This window comes from Myotis brandtii, unplaced genomic scaffold (assembly GCF_000412655.1).
Source record: "Myotis brandtii unplaced genomic scaffold, ASM41265v1 scaffold398, whole genome shotgun sequence".
Taxonomy (NCBI): domain Eukaryota; kingdom Metazoa; phylum Chordata; class Mammalia; order Chiroptera; family Vespertilionidae; genus Myotis; species Myotis brandtii.
Window position 1 is genome coordinate 1,880,588 of NW_005365280.1, and position 6,830 is coordinate 1,887,417.

General features: G+C 39.9%; 1 long non-coding RNA gene across 1 annotated transcript; it reads right to left on the minus strand.

Annotated features, from left to right (window-relative positions):
* Positions 1 to 2,978: 2,978 nt before the first annotated feature.
* Positions 2,979 to 5,800, minus strand: LOC106727263. Its single transcript, XR_001363433.1, has 3 exons — positions 5,697 to 5,800; positions 4,609 to 4,831; positions 2,979 to 3,156 (listed from the first exon to the last, which is right to left on the minus strand). It is a non-coding gene; the product is annotated as an uncharacterized LOC106727263 (long non-coding RNA).
* Positions 5,801 to 6,830: the final 1,030 nt, after the last annotated feature.

The following is a 6,830-nucleotide window of genomic DNA, read 5'->3' on the forward strand; positions in this document are numbered from 1 at the left end:
CACAACTTAATCTTCATTTAGTTCACTATGTGTTAATTAATTGCTAAGAGCTTGGCTATGGCACATTTTCTGTACAATCTAAGAGCTCTGGCTGGGTTCATTAGCAGAAAAATGAACTGTGGCCTCTGTGTTAAGCAACAGCTTTGCTTTCTCAGACAAAACTGTTTCAAGTCGACTCCCATGCTCCAATATCCATATAAGTTCTGGAATTTTCACAGATGGATTTGAGAGATAATTCTTATTCATTTTGTAGCAATTCCCCTTCCATGCATCCAGTTTCCTATTTTATTATTTTTATCTTTACTCAAGCTGGAGTAATGAACCAGGCCCCATACTGCTTTTTAAGGTAGTCAGCAAGGGTCTTTAATTTTAAAGCACCCAGAAATGTTAATTTGAGAATAGATCACATAAAAGATGAATGGAATGGGTTTCGTATTTCTCCTCATGCAATACAAAGAGAAAACTTTCATTGGCTTTAATTGCCTCCTCTTTCATTGATCTCTGGCTCTTATGATGAGGAAGTACAAGATAGATAGTTAAACATAAAAAATTGTCTATACTTAGAGTATCCTCTGATGAAAATGACCAAGAGCTATTGCAAAAGATAGAGAGTTTAGCCCTAGCCAGGTTGGCTCAAAGGATAGAGCATTGGCCTCTGGACCGAAGGGTTCCAGGTTCAATTCCTGGTCAGGGCACATGCCCCGGTTGCAGGCTTGATCCCCAGTGGGGGGCAAGTAGGAGGCAGGCGATCAATGACTCATCATTGGTGTTTCTCTCTCTCTCTTTCTCTCTCTTCCTCTCTGAAATCAATAAAAATATATATTTTTAAAAAGATATAGAGAGTTTAGATGAAAGAGCTGAAAACAAAACAGCCATTATAGACCAATCAATATAGGAAACAAGTGTCTGGTGTGTCAGAATAACAGCTCTCTAGGAGAGGAATATTTTGGAACTGAAGATGTCCCAGGTGACTTTTTCAAAACCCAGTTGAAATTATAGTTTACAAAGAGCATTATAGCATAATTTATTTAGCACTAGAGCATAAATATTTTTAAGTGCAGCATTTTCAGTTGCATCCGTTCTTATAATGGTTGCACAATATTCCACCCAATGGATATATCTCCTATATAACCTTTCTAACATTTCTTGTGTTATTTAGTACTTTGGCTGTTCCTGATATTGCACTATTGGATATAACCATGGTGAACATCTTTGTCCATGTAGATTTTCCCAACTTGTGAATTATTTCCTTAAACCAGATTCTCAGAAAAGACATTATGGAGTCAAAGGGTAAGGACAACTTTGGCCAATATGGCTCAGTTGGTTGGAATGTCCTACTGCCCATCAAAAGGTGGTGGGTTCAATTCTGGGTCAAGGCATATACCCAGATTAAAGGTTTGATCCCCATTTGGGGTGCATATGGGAGGCAACCGATCAATGTTTCTCACACAGATCTCTCTCTCTCTCTCTCTCTCTCTCTCTCACACACACACACACACACACACACACACACACACACACACACACTGTCTCTCTCCAAACTCAATGAAAAACATATCTTCAGGTGCAAATTTTTTTAAAAGATGTAAGAACATTTTTATTGTCCTCGATTCATGGTGCCTAACTGAGATGCAGAATAAATTTAGTCAATTAAAGATTATTCTCACTTTCTCCCTGTTAACACTGACTATAATTAAAATAATTGTTATTGTAATTAAGAGGGAGGAAATGTTCATTCTCACTCATGATTACTACTGAAAATAAACATTTTTCATATGTTCTTTACTAATGTATTGCCCTTTTTGCAAATTGTTTGTTCGTGGGATAGTTTGTAAACCAATAGCAGAGATGAGGTCTATTCCTGGAACTTCCTAACACCCTCAACCTCTTTCACTCATCTCAACTACCTGTGATTACAGGCCAGGAAAAATCCCACAATGCTCTACTCTTACACTAGGCAACTTGGTAGGAACATTCACATTGCCATGTGGTTCCAGGCCAATCCCCAGGGGCCTCTGTGTTACCCACTTCCTTCTTCTGGCTGCCCTTTACCTCCTATGAGAAGGGATACTGCTATTTCTGCAACTGGAGAATTCATTCCTGAAATCAGTGGTTCCCAACATTGAGTGAATGTTAGAATCATCTGGGGAACTTTTAAAATTCCCAATACCAAGCACAGTCTACTCACCAATTAAATAAGTCTCTGGGGGTGGATCGTGGCATCAATGTTTTTGAAAGCTCACCTGAGGATTCCAAAGTGCAGCCAAGGTCGAGAACCACTGCTTTAAATCCACAGTTGTACGAGCACTATGCCTACACTGAGGGGACAAATGCCCATTTGCAGGGGCCTCTGCCCCCGGGAACCTCACAGCTGGGCGGTTTAGGTAGCAACGTACACGCTGAATGTTACGTGTATGTGTATACATATATAGACACACACACAGAGACATGTACATACACATAGAGGGTATCCCAAAAAATGTATACACACTTAACAGCTGATAGCTCAATTTTAAAAACAAATGTATTTTAATAAATACTGCCTTTATAATTATTCAAAGTGTGCGTATACATTTTTGGGGACACTCTATATATCCACCACTTTATTAACTACTACCTATAACTTGTTCCATTAACTTAATGGAACTTTTCTGCACCCAGTTTTTGTCATTAAGAGGTAAAATAAAAAAAAACAAAGATACTTGTTCGAAAGACACAAAGGCTGAAATAGTTTGTGACGATCTCTACATTTTCTGTCACTACCAACCTACAATACCAATTTCTCAAGAGGAAGACCTTACAGCACCATCTGCTTCTGACTTGCCTGAGAAATGGTTGGTTATGTTCACTATTATGTATTTACTAAGGCAAAATATATGTTAGAAAATATATTAGAAAAATCATTTAAAGACTAGAGACAAAAATGGGTTTTCACTTTATTTCTCTTAACAAGAAATTTAGACCCATGTATATCCCTCCCTCAGGTTTCTGCAGTAGTACCAGTCTGTTCAGTAGGTGGTGCTCTGGGCAAACTCATACGTGGGTGGGTTTACCACAATTAATGTCCCTGAGAAACAAGTCTTATTCTGTGGCAGAAATGACTGTTCATTCATGGTCCAGATCTGAAGGAATCAGAAACGGTTTTCTTCCCTTTTGCTAATTGAGAAATAAAGGTGAACAATATTTATAACTATCAATTCAAATATTGTCTTTAGAATTTAAAAACTCTACCTTATCATTTTATTGAATTCTACTCCATTTCCCCCCTAATTATCAAGACAATTATAGGCTTTGAAATGGCTTCACAGGCTTTGTCCTACAGATATTTACTGCCTACTTTTTCTGTTGAAGCCAATAATGAAATATAGCTCCCATCCTCTATATTAAAACCCAAACACACATTAGACCTGGAAGAATTGGATTTATGTTTATGGCTTAAAGCATCTGAATGTTATCTGAGACGGGATTAAATGGAAAGCATTCCTGACTCTTCTCAACAGAGGCAGGGCCGCCCCTGGCCCTGGGCCTGGTTGAGTCCATGGCTGGAATGAAATACCGTTCAGCAAATGACAGGGCAGGCTCAGAAGCACCACTGGGGGTAGAGTGGCTGCCCATAGAGGTCGGGCAAATTCTCAGGAAGCTAGATCAGAATTTCCAGAGGCAGCTGGTCACTGCCATTCCTTCAGCTACCCTGGAAAGGGCAGGATTCTTGACCATCCAGGAGGCCCAAACACCACATTGTTTCCAGAGTTCATCTTCATCCAACCCAGGTCCTGCCTTGTGCATTCTTTCTGGCATCTATGTTGATATAGATCGCCCAGCAATTTTCAACCTTCTTCATCTCATGGCACAGATAAACTGATTACTAAAATATTTTATTACTGAACTATATTACAAATATATTTTCCGCTGATCTGAACAAAAAAATAGGTATGCTTTTAATTCATTCACGCCAGATGGCTATTGTTGTGTTAGCTGTTGTCAAAATATCAGTGCCCTTGACTAAATAGTCAGGTATTGCATGTTTTAAAAATTATTGCAGATCACTGGTTGAAAATCATGGAGATACACCATCGGAATGAGTTTGGGCTCTTCTGTTGTAAGAGCCAGCAAAGGCCAAAGACATGTTTGCTTCCTTCTAGCATTAGAAGAAATGCTGTCTCACAAAAACTGGCTATTAATGAGCAGGAAAAACAACAGTAATATTTCATCCTTCTATTGGCATGGCCTCGAGTTTGGCTGGTCTCTGATCTTGCCTCAGAAAATATGATGCACTTGACATTCATAGCAATTTCTTGGATGAGGATATTGTTGCCTGCGTGTTTATGTGGAACTATTTCTGATCAACAGTTGATTCTCTTTCCTGTCACCCTCCAGGGACCAAGCCAGCCCTGGGTAGGAGTAGCCAGTCCCCTCACTTCACAGAGCAGTGCCCCTCCGCCTGTGCTGGTGCTTTCACATGAACACTGCTGCCTCCTCCTAAGAAGTGTTCTCCAAAGAACATGGGGTATGGAATGAACGCTCAGTAAATATAGAAGATGAGAGAGAGGAAAACGTGAGCACCAACCACGTTATAGCTTTCAAAAGAGAACAATATTCTGCTCTCACCTCGACGGGGAACCAGGGCATGCAGGACAGGTGGACACTCGTATCAGATGATGCCCTCCCTGTGTGAGGCCAGCCACACAGGTGTTCATATAAAAACAACAAAGCAGAAGGAAGCTGTGGGGAAAGTGATGCCACTAGAAGTGTGGCTCTTCTTAAATGCCCATCTACCCTCCTTGGGCTGGGGGAGGGGGAAGAGGGCATCCAGAAGAGAGACTCAGATGACCTAGAAACAAAAATGAGGTCAGAGTCTGGTTGGACCAAATAGGACTCTTGCCAAGTAATCATGCACCCAGGATTTCACATAGTCTCCTTTATCCTCAAAACAACCCTGTGTGATATCATTCCAATTTTACAAGTGAGAACATCAAAACTTTAAAATATCACACAGTAAGTGGTCAAGTCTAAACCCAGTTTGAAACCAGGCCTATCTGCCTCCAAGTCTCACCCTCTGCATTATATCCCAGCAAGAGGTCCAGGTTTTCGGCTTAGTCTTTCAGCCTTTGTCCTTACCCTTCAAAGAAGTATTCCTGAATGAAGTCTAGTTACCCGCAAGGAACCAGGAATAGAGAAAGAGCAGGATAAGGAAAGAATTTTGTTCTATTCAGTGATGAGTTAGTGCAACAAAGCTGAGCCTAATGGTAGAACTTGGTCTGTTTTCTGTAGCTGCCAATACTTTGTCTTTTTTAAGATGGTGACATGTACTACAAGCACGTACTCTTATTCTTAAAATATGGGGACATAGCTCAGAACTGCTTTTATCAACTTCCCCCCCCTAAAACCTCAGCTTTAGTTCCTCAACAAATAAAAGGTATATTTAAAATAGAACAGAGATTTTCTTGGTAGACACAATATTACAGTGCTTATTAAATCTATAGATTACCCATTCACTAAATATTCTTTACACAATAGCACTTAACACAGGATCCTAAACAGAATATGACCCATTTTAATAAACTTGGCATAGCAGATGGAGATTTCCACTTATTCCAGAAAGGTTCTGTCAAAGGAAACAAACACCATATTCAAAGCATCAATTTCCAAGATTTGCACTACATAAAGGAGGAGATGACTTAGCGACAGTGAAAGACCTCAATATAATTTCAGAGACGATCTGCAGAAAGTGACTTTTCCAGATAACTGAGAGCTCTTGGATCCAGGAGTGATGCCCTTGCCCAAGATGAGCCAATCACAGCCTTTTCCTGGCATTTGAGTTTACCTTGGGGAGAGAGAGAGAGAGAGAGAGAGAGAAGGGGAGAGAGAGTGAGTCATTTTTGTTCTAGTTGTGGAAACAGCAAGATGTAAAATTTCACACAAAATTTGTAGTGAAAATGAGGTCAAACAGGGAAAAGCATAGACAAAGCACAGATCCTTGTGATATGCAGGTCTCTCATTGTAGTTTTTCAAGTGAAGCTGCATCCTGGCTGTCTTGCCGTTGGGCTGTTGGTTTCCTTTGATTATAAAAGAAACCCCAGTATCCTGTAAAATACCTCTTTGTATTTAGGCCTATCTTTTATCATACTGAAAGAAAAAAACCTCAAGGCTATTGCACAATCAAACTGAGGTCAGAGTATGGTTGGGACCAACTAGGAAATTTTTTGTCTCAAAAAATTTCAGGATTCTATCAGAATTTTAACTTTTGATGTAAGGAGGCTAACTTCTTTGATAGAGCTGGTCCCTACCTTAAAAGGGCCCTGTAAGATCTGAGCAAGATGAAAGTAGTCAGAGGACATCTCCGTGTGGATCGGACATTTACATAAAGGACAGCACTCAGCTCCGCTACATAGGAGCATTCAGCCTGGCTGGTGGAACATGTTAATAGTTCGACACTCCAACCCTGGGCTTGTCCACTGCCCACAAAGAAGTTGCACTGATGAGCCTGTGAGATCCAAGCTTTTGAATGTAAAGATGAAAATTTCAAAACAGCACTCAGTAGAGATGTTGAGGGGTCCAAATGCGTTGAAGTCATGCCAGTAATTAACAAGAACACTTAGAGCAGTGGTTCTCAACCTTCCTAATGCCGCGACCCTTTAATACAGTTCCTCATGTTGTGGTGACCCCCAACCATAAAATTATTTTTGTTGCTACTTCATAACTGTAATTTTGCTACTGTTATGAATCATAATGTAAATATCTGATATGCAGGATGTATTTTCATTGTTATAAATTAAACATAATTAAAGCATAGTGATTAATCACAAAAACAATATGTAATTATATATGTG